This window comes from Sorex fumeus, unplaced genomic scaffold (assembly GCF_029834395.1).
Source record: "Sorex fumeus unplaced genomic scaffold, SorFum_2.1 ptg000122l, whole genome shotgun sequence".
In the NCBI taxonomy this organism is placed as follows: domain Eukaryota; kingdom Metazoa; phylum Chordata; class Mammalia; order Eulipotyphla; family Soricidae; genus Sorex; species Sorex fumeus.
Genome location: NW_026606179.1, coordinates 12,531,358 through 12,544,891, shown reverse-complemented (window position 1 = coordinate 12,544,891; position 13,534 = coordinate 12,531,358). Strand labels below are relative to the sequence as shown.

General features: G+C 43.7%; 1 pseudogene; it reads left to right on the top strand.

The window, feature by feature from the left end:
- LOC130044047 (myosin regulatory light chain 12B-like) overlaps positions 1 to 10,918 on the top strand; it is a 64,393-nt pseudogene extending 53,475 nt beyond the window's left edge.
- The last annotated feature ends 2,616 nt before the right edge of the window (positions 10,919 to 13,534 follow it).

The window sequence follows — 13,534 nt, the reverse complement described above, 5'->3', positions numbered from 1 at the left end:
TGCGTTTTCTAACACCAATGTGCCCAGGGGCACCTCCGGGCTGCTGATGCTCTCGCCTGGCAGGTCGAGGTTGCTCCAATAGCGGTGCTGCAATCTCTGGATCCCAGGGGTGGTGGCAGTAGCAACCCTGGCCAGAAACTGTATGGGTTGGGCACTCTCCAGAAGGCGGCCACAACCAGTCCAGCAGAACTTTCCCAGGGGGCACTTGTCCCGGTCCTCAATTCCAGACTCCAGGCAGTTGGAGCTCAGGAAGATTTTCCTCTAAGATTTGATACAGTTGGCCTCCGCTGTCAGAACCGATATGGGGGGGGGGGTGAGAAGGGCATTGGTGGCAGGGATGCCCTGGCAGCAGTGAGCAGCTGAGGCCCCGAAGCCTGCCCCTGATGGCGGGAACCCCGAGCCCCCTTAACTCAAGGGTACATCCGTCACGGTGGTGCCAGGTTGGACCTGAAGACCACTGTTCATTCACATAGAAATGCTGTGGCTGCAGTGGTCTGCTGACATAGTGCACATGACTGCCAAGCCTCTGCCAGCTCCGGGACCTGTAGCCGCACTGCAGCCTTCTTCAGGGGTCACATTCCTAGGCAGTGCTCCACGGCGGGTGCCAGGCTGGTTACGAAAGGAACTCATTGAGGGAGAATATTCAAAGGACACTTACATTCCTTCAGGCATAAATATTGTGACCGCATCCACCCGCTGTTCAGAGTTTTGAGTGCTGTCAGCACTCTGCCAGTTCTGGCCTCTTGTAGAAATGCTGCCACCATCTTCTCCCTGCCTCCATCACCCCACCCCTAGTTATTTTGTATTGTATGGTGTTTTCTTGGATTATAGAAGAAGAGAGGTGAACATGTACAATGGAAAACAAACATGTACAAACTCAAAAATGGCAAATGTTTTGTTTTGATGAGTATGACAGCAGTAAGCTATATGAAGCAAATCAAACAATGAGTACAAGTAATATTTATGACTTTATTCATTTTTTAAAATAATGAGCAAAGAGGGTAGGAGCAATAGTGCAGAAGGAAGGGTGTTTGCTTGGTATGTGTGCATCCCAACTAGGAAATGTCTGAAGTAAAGTTTTTATCTGGTGGGATGACAGGCCAGGTTTTTCACTCTGCAGAAAGCCTGTCTGTCTTGCAACAAGTTAGTGTGATACCCTGTGTGATAAATTTCAATGAATTCTCCACTCTTGGGCTCAAGATGAAGATTTCACCGGCATAGACTTGGAGAATTTAAGCTTCGCCAAACCTGGTGTTTAAACACATTGAGGATTGTGAGGCTAGAAGGAAGAAAGGCAATGATTTTCATATTCAGCCAGGCTGGGCTGTCACACAAGGCCATGGAGTCAGGGGAAGTTAGGTGATGCACCCTGGTGTGACAGATATTGGGGAATAGGACAAAGAGGCTTTCCTTGACGCTTAAAATCTAGAAGAATTTGATGTGTGACTCTTTTATTTGGGTGGTGGGAATGGCATGCCTAGCAATGCTTAGTAGTTACTGCTGACTCTGCACTCAGGAATTACTCCTTGTGGTTCTGTGGGAACCCTGTGAGATGCCAGGGATGGAAACTGGTAGGGCCATGTGCAAGGCAAAGCATTAACCCTTTTACTATGGCTCTGGTCCCTGCTCAGTGACTCTTAGTCAACTGCTGTTTTTCTGCAATCTGTGGCTTGATTCTGATTCTTTCCTTTGGAAAAGAGACCTGTGTTCTGCAGTTCATACTACTGCATATGGAAACAGATAACTCAACTCACAGGCCACTAGCGGAAAGCTGATGCTTTAGAGGGTGGGAGCATTTTGGAAGCTAGGTGAGAATACTTTGTTCTGGTGTGAGAAGGACAATGATTTTGTGTAGAGCAGGAGGAAGCGTGTTGCAGGCTAATTTCTGTCTTTGAAGGATCAGTGATTCCTCCTCCCTGTTCAGGAATTCAGAACTAGATTTGGAGATAAAGTCATAAAGGGGTCATTACCACAATGAGGTAGTAAGACTCTGACTCTAGACTGCTATGACTTGTATCCTTATAAGCAGATAGTGGATAAAATTGTGTGCGGGTAATTCCGGGAAGGGAGCACTCCTGCCATGGAGAGATATATCCTTTAACTCCCAAGTATTTTGACATAGAAATCCTGACCTTTGATCTTCTGTCTGAGATTAGTCTGAAAAAATTAATCCAGCATTTTAAAGGAACAGGAGGGACTGGAGAGAAAACACAAGATAGAAGTCACTCACATAGCATGAAGCCGATCTAGGATTGATGCAGTATGGTACCCTGAGCTGAGCCAGGAGTGATTCCTGAGCAAACACCCAAGAGCAAACCCTGTAACTGTCAGCTGTGGCCCAGAACAAAAAAAAAAAAGAAATGAGAAATGCCTCTCTCACATTCAGTTATACTCAGTAAAGTGAAGGAACCTAGCACAGTATGACAGTGTTTGCTCTTAGTTTTCCTTTTCGCATCAGTACTTGACAGAGGTAAGTTTTGTACCCAAGCCAGGAGAAGACATCTTGGTGTCAGCAGAGCTGAAATCAACTAATCAGAATCTCTCTTTTATGTTTCTCAGGGTTTCTGGGGACTGGAAAAGTCACCTCATGGTGGCACAAGCAGAAACCTTTGATGAAATATACCAGGAGAAGATGAAAGGTCTTCCTCCAGAGATATTCCCATGGAATTAATGTTCTACAGTATTCTGGATCTAACACAGATATTAATCATTGTTCTGTATTTGCACAGGTGCATGCCAGGTGGCTGATTATTTATGATCATTATTTTCTCCCTTATACCCTGATGAACAAGTTCTTGCATCCTTGGAGAACCTGTTCCCATTGATCTGTGTACTGCTATGCATATAATGCAACCTACTTTGGAAAAAGAAGTATGGATGGATATTTCTTAAACGGATAAAAATATTACAAGTAATGGTGTTAATATTATTTTAATCTAAATGAGACTAAGCCAAGGCAGTGGGGATCAGGGAGTTGTGTTAGGGCTCGTGAGTAAGAGCTTTCCCAGTGTTGCCAGTGTCCAGGCTGAGGAGATGCATGCTAGGTGTGTGGCTGCCACTTTCAAATCTGCAGTATCATCCATCCCCTAAACACCACCAAGGGTCACTCCTGATCACAGAGGAAGGAAGAGGCCCTGAGTACTGCCAAGTATGGACCGCAAAAGAAAGAGTAAAATTAAAAGGGTATTTTGATATGGTTGGCAGAGAACATCAGAATAAAATACAATTTAATCACACCCAGGAACACACATACACATATACACCTCACTGGTAAGTCTCTTAGACACAGAATGCATCCTGCCTCCCCACCCCAGCTACCATATCAGCAATGCTCATCAAATTTCACACCCAAACTAACAAATCAATGCAGACTCACCCATTTAGTCATGACTATATCAAAATGTCTATGAGCAGATGATTGTATTTTAATGGGGAACAAGCATGTCTACATTTTGCAATTTGGTAATGTGAGACAGGCAGGATAGACTCATGTGCTCCCATCAAAATTCTCTGTCATGGTTAGATAAAAGTGAAGACAATGCACACTGGACTGGAGATAATCATTTATGTGGGAAATGCGGTTCTTGGAATTTTCTCCATATGCACATATGCAGGATAATCCTGTGCTGTCTTTTACTCTGGGAAAGTCAATTTAAAGGGTAGTTGACAAAATCACCTCTGTGAGGTCATTTACAGTGGAACCAAGAGCCTGAGGAAGTCTTTCTCCTTGAATTAGATCAAAAGCTCTTGCTTTAAGAAATCATCGATGAGGGTAGGTAAAACAGAGGAGAGTCCATTATGACAATAAGAACTGGGCATGATTATGCTGGACAAGATCTGAAGGCTAAAAGCAGGTAAGGAATAAACTGTATAACCTTTCAGTATCAATATTGCAAACCATAATGCCCAAAATGGGAGGGGGGAGAGAGAGAGACAGAGAGAGAGACAGAGAGAGAGAGGCTTTGTAAGGGTCTATATCACAGTAATTCAATAAAAAAGTAAAAAGAAAGAAAGAAAGAAACAAAGAAACCATTAAGCATCAAATGCTGGAGAAGTGAAGGTGTGAAGGTGATATGATGGAAAAGGTTTCATCCTTCCTAGAACCCCACTCAATTGGAGCTGAATGGAAGCCTGGTCAAATCATCAATTTCCTTGTTTCACTTTTTACCTTTCTGTGCCCTCCTGAAAACTCGGACTTGACAATATTGCAGAAAGAATTTTCTCTGTTGTCTGCCTTATTCTATGAACCCCAGTTGCCTTTCACTGCTCCCCAAATTGACATGCTTTGCCTTGTCATTGCCTCCTGCGTATTCAGGTTGAGAAGAAAATGACAACAAGAGAGAAGAGCATAGTTTTATTCACTCAGTTTAGGAATAGTTTTTCTTTCGAAATGAGCACTTACATGTGACTTGTGAGAGTGAAATCAAATAAAATATTTAGAAATGAAATTCATATACAACATCTCAGAAAGGGGGTAGGCAGTAGATGCACAAAGACTATGGGATCTATCCAAATTCATTACAAAGTGCCCATTCAGGTCACACTCCTGGGATTCTCTTGTCCTAATGTCTTATGCTGACAGGGTCAGTTAGCCAAACTGAATATGGTACTTCCCAGAAATATTTAGGTAAAGGTAAAGGTAAAGGCCCTCCCGTTGATTGTCGATTTGCTCGAGCGGGCCCAGTAACGTCTCCATTGGAGACTTTGTTGTTACTGTGTTTGGCATATCAAATACTCTCGGTAGCTTGCCGGGCTCAGAAATATTTAATGAAATTCTATTATTAGTCAGGAACTGTTAATAATTTATAGAGCACTTCTCTTGCATGTGTGAAGTGCTGGCTTTGATCTGTGTCCTAAACACCAAGCAAAGTAAAAGTACTTCATTACTAGGGCCACAGAGACAGCATTTGCCTTGCATGTGGAAGACCCTAATAGATCTCAAGCATGAGATATGGTCCCTGGGGAATGGCCCGAGCTTACTCTTGAGCACAGTCAGGAGTGTGCTCTCTACCAAGAGTGTCCCCAATGTCTCACTCAAAGCAAAGAAATAAAAATTTTAATGAATAGGTATAAAAAATAAAAAATAATGGAGCTGATGTAGGAATACATAGTTTAGGGCACTTGCATTGCATGTGACTGACTAGTGTTCCATCTTTGGTATAGTTTATGGCACCCTGAAACCTGCTAGTGCAGAGCCCGGAGTAATCCCTAAACACCTCCTGTTTTGTGTGCCCCTCTCCCTGAAATTTACTCCAGGATCTGAAGAGCTAGTCACAGGGAGAGTTACAAATCACAAGAGCAAAGTCAAGTCAGGACTGTCACATTGTCCTAAAATTATGCTCTATTCTCAGGATTCAGTGGCATTTTAGTCACTAAATTTTTGTACTGGGGCAGAGATGCTGCCAGAGAATGTAGCAGGTTGAATCATCTGGGACACCCCAGAATGGAGTGAATGAGCTAGCACCTACCCAAACAGAGTTTTGGCAGCTGAGAACTTCGACACTCCAATCACCACCAACCTCATGGCCAGACTGCACAGCTTTGGATGAGACTCCCTCAGAAATGAATCTGTTGAAAAACTCATGTATGTGGGTTTTGTGACTGAAATCTCCAGGCTCTCATGGAGTCAGGAATGGGATACCTTCTCCTATTTTTCTGGAAGCCTGGCAGTCATGCCCTTAAACTTCCTGCTGTGCCCAATAATCTCATTAACCAGCCATGATCCAGAGGCTCATAAAATCTCAAAAGAGACCAACAAGATACAGAGATTTTCCAGATCCCACACCAGGCTGAGCGATGTAGGAGACCCAATGTCACAATCCAGTCTATATTTAATTCTGCTGTATCACCCCATTCAAAATTTTGAATTACAGGAGAGCAATTTACATTCATCCAAACTTTACATACGATAAACCAGAAGTAGCACTCCACATTGAATGGGATGTAAAGTAGAAGGAAACCAATCTTGATCAACAAGATATAAACCCACAAGTCTTATCTCGTAACAACAAGTTAGTAATCTCTTATACAAGGGCTTAAGGGCTTTATGGTGAGATACGACAATCTTCACATACTTTCTTCCAAAAAATTTTTTCTTGATCATTTTTTTGTGAATTATGTATAACAAGCAATATAAATAAATCACTCAGTGCCTGCTATAGGACTGGAGTGATAGCACAGCGAGTAGGGCATTTGCCTTGCATGTAGCTGATCCAGGTTTGATTCCTCACCCCCCCTCGAAGATCCCGGCAAGCTACTGAGAGTATCTCGCTTGCATGGCAAAGCCTAGCAAGCTACCCATGACATATTCGATATGCCTAAAACAGTAACAACAAATCTCACAATTTGTTGTGAGATGTTACTGGTGCCTGCTTGAGAAAATCAATTAACAACAGGAGGACAGTGCTACAGTGCTAGTATAGGGATAGGCTAGATGGATGGTTGGGAAAATTGGAAATAATGGTGGTGGGAAGGTGTATTATGATGGGATTGGTGTGGAACTATTGAATGTAACAAACCATCATAAACATTTATTTTAAAAAAATGAAAAAAAATTTATATCGACCCAAAGCCTGAGAAGATATTTTTTTCCTTTCTTCCCTGTCCTGAACACATCACCACTTTTTTTTTTATTTTAATGTAGGAGTATTGCTATTTATTCAGGCATTGATTAGGCTGATTGAATTGGGCATGAACTCCAACTTACTTTTTTTTAAAAATAAATTTATTTATTGAATAGCCGTGAGAGCAGTTACAAGCTTTCGGGTTTAAGTTGCGGTCATAAAATGATGAAACAGCCGTCCCTTCAACAGTGCCCATTTTCCGCCACCAAAAACCCCAGTATACTCCCATCCCACACCCTCCCCCAACCGGTGGGGCAGATGATTTCCACATTATTCTCTCTCTACTTTGATTACATTCAATATTTTGACACCAGACCTACTATTATTACTTGGGATTTTACCGTAATACTCAGATCTGCCGAAATGGCAACTGTAGACAATTTATTTTATGTTGCCGATTTTAAATAACATATGATGCCGTGTGGCTGCAGTAGCCGGCATGCATTTTGGAATTCTGAAATTTTAACAATTAAATCTGGAGTTATTTTGGCCAATACCTGCTGAGTTCCGAGATTTGTTCCTGGGATCTTGGCCGTTAAGCAGCTTGATCAGGAGTCAGAAAGGCCATTTGTGGGCAGCGACTTGGGGTCTTGTGTGGGGCATGGTGGAAAGGGCCAGCTACACCTCCATCCCGTGAGGTCCCTCGTGTCTCATCACTGCGGGCCCAAACCTGACTGTTCAATGGCCTCTGGAGGATGGCAGCCACCGAGCCTCAAAGGGGGAGCAGGCGGAGGGATAGCATCCTTTCCCCCCTGGGGTGGCCCAGAGTCAGTAACCTACTGCGGATGCATTTCTGCCAAAAGCCGCTAGGTTCCGAGATTTGTTTCTGAGTCTCTGGGATCATGGCCATTAAGCAGTTTAATCAGGAACCAGAGAGGCCTTGCCTCCAATTATATAGCTGAGACGGAAGTGGTTTGTGGGTGTGTCTCCCAAATACCTAACTTTTGGCCATTTATTTCCTTGGTAAACCTTGTCCTTGGGGTCTAGTCAAAGGCACAGCAGCAGCAATTTTGGGGTCTCTAGAAGTCTGAAGGCACCAGCAGGCTGCTGATGCACTTGCCTCAGGTACAGATTGACCTGCTGGCAGCACCATATCCCACTTGAAAATATCACCACTTTAATGAAGTCAAACAAGAAGGCAGGTACAGGACCAACCTTTGGTGGTGCAGCTGTCTTTGCTACCTGGTTCTCCAGACTCCCCTTCATTCAGGGAACAAATCCATGAACTGCCCCATACCTGACTCAGGACATAACGCAGCCCTTTGAATATTTCACGGAATGAAACTTCTCAGCAAGCAAGCTTCAGTTGATTTCTGAAACCTATATCGTCAATTCAACACCTTCAGAGGCCTACTCCATGACCAATCATACCCGAGAGGCTGACAGGTAGAGGCACCACTGTCTCTTCTGTACAGCAAGTCTCATCTAGGAAATATTCCAGGGAAATAGTAGATGGGTCAATATCACAGTGTCTCACCTCCAAGATCCATAATCCTTCATCTCCTTCTTGGAACAGCTGGTTAACCACCAAGAATTACATGAGAGGAGCACCAAAGACTGAGTACTAAAGAAGACATGCAGGTTATTCTAAAAAGTCTCTCCCTGTTACTGAGACTCTAGGTAGTGTGTGGTTTCTTAGCGCCTGCAAGAATAGCTGCCAGTGAGCTGAGCTCAGCCTGTGGCACCGTCTGCCCATTACACAGATTCAAGCATGTTAACTCCAATGACAGTCCTTTCTATCAGATTCCCAAGACTCAGATAACTGATTAGGAAGGCTCTTGACATACCCATTTCTCCAGAGTCATCAACATGATCTTTCTGGGTCCAGCAATGTTTGAAAAAATACCATCATTGACAGTGAGTTTGCATTTTAGGATACAGTATTGCACACAGGTATGCAAAACATCCTAAGGGACCGCATCTCTACAAATTGTCCAGTAGTGTTACAGTAGTGTCTACAGTAGTATTAGAGATGATGCTTTGACTTCTCTGTCAAATGCCAGGATGGAGTCAGTTCTGCAGGATTTCTTATGGAATCTTGCTGAGTGGATCTCAGTGGATTGAGATTTTTACCCAGAGTTTGAAAAACACTGTCCAGTGGTTTTCTAAACTTGCTGTGGACAGGTTTGACAGTGGGAGACCTTGGAATACTTTCCATATCCCAGGAGATGTTCAAGCTTGTGATTAATTTATAGGTTTTATTTTTTTATTTTTTTTATAGTTTATTACTTTATTGAATCACTGTGGGAAAAGTTACAGAGCTTTCGGGTTTAGGTCGCAGTCATGTAAGTATCAAACACATTTCCCTTTACCAATACTTATTTTTAACCGTGAACCCCAATAGAACCCCACCTCCCACCCCTCCCAATTCCTGTGAGGCAGATGAGTTCTAGTTAATACTCTATCTACTTTGACTAGATACATTGTTTCGATAGAAGATGCACAATTATTGTTTAGAGTTTACGACCCCCCCAATCAGATATGCTGAAACAGCGTTGTGAAATGATTTGCTTTCTACAGCTTGGTTTAAGAATAAAATGATGTCACACGGCCGCTATTGCGGCCGCGCGGTTTTGGATTTCTGCTGTTTTACTTATTAACCCTGGAAGTATTTCTATTAAAAGTTAGATAGTTAAGAGATTAGTTTCTGTGCTCTGGAGTCGTGGCCATGCTGGAGAGCCGCTCGTGGGGGGCAGCTGGTGACCTCGGTGGGGCGTGAAGGACGGCCCAGAACGCCCCCCTTCCCATGAGGCCCCTGCCGCCCCCCGCCCCCGGCTCAAACCTGCTGTCCACAAGGCTCCCGTGCGGCTGCCATCTTTCTTTCCAGAGAGGAGCGGGCGAGAATTTATAGGTTTTAAGCTTTAGAAAAATTAAGTTTAAAAATCATATATGAGCCTGAAGATACCTTGGTGGAATTGTCTAGCTTTGATGTCCATCTTTACGTTTTTGGTGGGTGCTAGAGAAGGACTCCCTGCAATGCTCAGAGATCATTTCTGGCAGGGCATAGGGGACCATATGGGATGTTGGGGATCAAACTCTCTTTGACCACCTGCAAGACAAGTGCCCTCCCCGCTGTGCAGTAGCTTTGTCCCTGCCTTGATATTGATTTGCATTGACCAATCCAGTGAATTTTTGAAAACTCTTCTCATGGCCTTACACTTCCAAACTAAAGGCCATCAAGGCAGTCCCAAATACCTTATTTATTCAAAAATCATTGCTCTCGGGGATGTTATGTCAGGATCATTAAGGAGTACATCCTTGAAACCCACACGTTTCAGTGTCTCCTTACCCAGTCCCTAGTTTTATTTCCCCAAAAAATGTTTGTCCAAAGTTCAATGCTATTATCTGGTGATGAGGTGCTACTTGGGTCCTTTGGTAACAGGGGTGACCCAGGTCACACTGGTTGTTCTCTGAGGCCTCGGGAGCTGTACCTGGAATGCTCAGGAAGTCACATGCGGGCAGGATTTGAACTGGATCGGGCTCATATTATTATGAGATCTCCCATTTCCTGTTTAGTATATCTGAGTGTTGGGACTTAAAACTGCTATCATGTCGAGCAAAAAAGCAAAGACCAAGACCTCCAAGAAGCGCCCTCAATGTGCAACATCCAATGTATTCGTGATGTCTGACCAGTCACAGATTCAGGAGTTCAAAGAGGCCTTCAACATGATTGATCAGAACAGAGATGGTTTCATTGACAAGGAAGATTTGCATGATATGCTTGCTTTGCTGGGGAAAAATCCAACTGGTGCATACCACGATGCCATGATGAATGAGACTCGAGGACCAATAAATTTCACCATGTTCCTTACAATGTTTGGGGAGAAGTTAAATGGCACAGATCCAGAAGATGTCATCAGAAATGCTTTTGCTTGCTTTGATGAAGAAGCAACTGAAACCATTCAAGATTACCTGAGAGAAATGCTGACCAGAACTGCTGACCACAATGGGAGATCGGTTTACAGATGAGGAAGTGGATGAGCTGTACAGAGAAGCATTTATTGATAAATAGGGAAATTTTAATTAAATTGAATTCACACGCAACCTCAAACATGGAGCAAAAGACAAAGATGATTGAGAGAACCTTTACTGTGTCTTCCTCTGTTTTATTTCCCAGACACTTTCCCTCACCTTCACAAATCTGTTGCATGCAACTTAGTTCTATAACTTTGCTTCTCTTTTTGATGTATTTATTCTAGACCTTTCTGCCACTTAGGACTTGTATAATCAGATGGTATTGGAAACAAGTTTGTAAATTGTGTTGGAAAAGAAATTGCAAATAAAAATCAACCAATGTGAAAAAAATTTTTGTTTTTTTGCTTTTTGGGTCACACCTGGCGACGCACAGGGGTTACTCCTGTTACTCCTGGCTCTGCACTCAGGGGTTACTCCTGATGGTGCTCAGGGGACCATATGGAATTGCTGGGAATCGAAGTCGGGTCAGCCATGTGCAAGGCAAATGACCTATCCGCTGTGCTATCGCTCCAGCCAGGAGCGATAGCACAGCGGGTAGGTCATTTGCCTTGCACGCAGCCAACATGGCCGACACGAGTTCAATTCCTCTGCCCCTCTCGGAGAGCCCAGCAAGCTACCATGATGTCGTTCGATATGCCAAACACAGTAACAACAGTCTCCAATGGAGACGTTACTGGGCCCGCTCGAGCAACTCGATGAACAACGGGAGGACAGTGTTTGTGTTTGCTTGTGTGAAAAAAATATTTTAATAAGTAGAACTTACTCCCCTCAACGTATGCAAATCATGTTGTTTAATAATTGTTAAAAAGAATGAAGTTTTTCAAGTAGATCAACCCATGTAATACAATCAATATGTACCAATCACATGCTGAAAACATTTAGTCCTCTCAGAAAGCAGATTATGTGTCTTCAGTCAACCAAACACTAACCAACTGTTGTTTTTGATGTTTTTCACTGAAGATTTGTTTGGTCTCTTCTACAATGTTATATAAGTAAAACCGCAGAGAATGTTCTAAAAATGTGTGTCTGATTCCCATTCTCATTGCCTAAAGATGAGCAGTGGATCTGTGTGGCAGTGTAAAGCCAATTGGATTGCCTCTTTGAACTGCATCCAGCAGGGTTGGTGGCAAAGAATGAGACAGATGAATGCAGTGGCATATCCAGGTGTGAAGGTCGCCTCAATAGCCCCAAGCAAGTTCCCCAGCTGGTCATTTGTTGAACACAGTGCCTGCATTCCCCCCACCCCCCTCCCCGTCTCTCTGGTTCCAGACCAGTGATCCATCATATCTGGTAACAGACACCTGAAGGACATTACCGGGTACATGGAGTGCAATGTCTGGGGGATTTACAGAACTTGATCAAAGGGCAATGCAGCATCAGCAAGAGTCCTTCAAGTACAGTAAAGGTAAAGGTAAAGGTAAAGGCCCTCCCGTTGATCGTCGATTTGCTCGAGCGGGCCCAGTAACGTCTCCATTGGAGACTTTGTTGTTACTGTGTCTGGCATATCCAATACTCTCGGTAGCTTGCCGGGCTCTCCCAGAGGGGTGGAGGAATCGAACTCGGGTCGGCCGTGTTGGCCGCTTGTAAGGCGAACGCCCTACCCGCTGTGCTATCGCTCCAAGTACAGTACAAATGATAATTTGTGTTGCCAGAATGATAGCACAGCAGTTAGGACAGTTGCTTGCATACTGTGATGCGGATTCACTCTTTAGCATTCTGTAGAGTTACCACAACTCTGAGTTTAAAGCCATTGGTAAACCCTGAACACTTCTGGGTGTGGCTCCCAAACAGAAAGCATGCCATGATAATTTCTTCTTTTCTTCTTGCCTGATTGCACCTTTGCTGCCTTCATTGTAACTAAACTAGACTTATTTAACTGAGAGGATGATCTCAACATTGGATTTCTAATTAAGAGGCTGATTTCCCCCTGATGTGCCCGATACTATTCTTCCTCTGTTCCTTGACCTCTTGTTGCATGTGTTCATGGAAGCTGCCAGGTGTTGAGGGCACAGATTTCCTGGGTGGTAACAAGACTAATAAAAGGTGTGAGGTCAGGGAGAGACAGGAGGGCAGAAACTTGAGTGCACTCAGGCCTTGCTGAGGTGAAGGTGTACTTGGTGGCTGAGAGACACCCCCTGAGTCACAGATGCCCCTCCAATCACATCTCAGCCCCTTCTGGAAGAAGCTGACTCAGTTCCTGGAGAGAATGCCAGGTGTGTGTACATTTTTTTTTGTGTACAGAAGTGTTTCGGAACATGACTAGGGAACTATGATCAGATCTGCCCCAACACTCTCCTGGTTTGAACTTCTCTCTTTGGACCCAGTTGGCTCTATGCAATTGGTCTCAGTGTTCCCTACCTCAGTCACTGGGCATCAGCAGGTGCCCAGATTATAGGTCATAAAGCACATGAGGCCTAAAACACACACAAAAAACCATTTTTCACAGCCAAGATGATCTTCACATTATCTTCTCCTCTGTCTCCTCCTCTGTCTCCTCTTCTTCCTCCTACTCCTCCTTCTCCTCAGCTTCATCCTCCCTCTCTTCTATCTTCACATTTTCTACATTGCCTCTTTTTTATGTTTTTCTTCTTTTTTTTTAATGAATCACTGTGAGATAGTTACAGACTTACAAACTTTTCTGATTATATTTCAGTCATACAATGATTGAGAACCTATCTCTCCACCAGTGCCCATTTTCCACCATCAATATTTCCAGTATCCCTCCTTCCCCCATAACCTCCTCTTCGCGCCTCTGTGACAGACATTTTCCTGTTTACTCTCTCTGCTTTTGGGTGTTACTGTTTGCAATACAGGCACTAAGTGGCCATCATGTTTCATTAAACAATAGAAAACAAATTGTCTAATGTTGCCTTTTTGGTAGGTATGAGTTTTGGGGAGAAATTCTGAATAATAATGGTGGGACTGATGTTTAAATA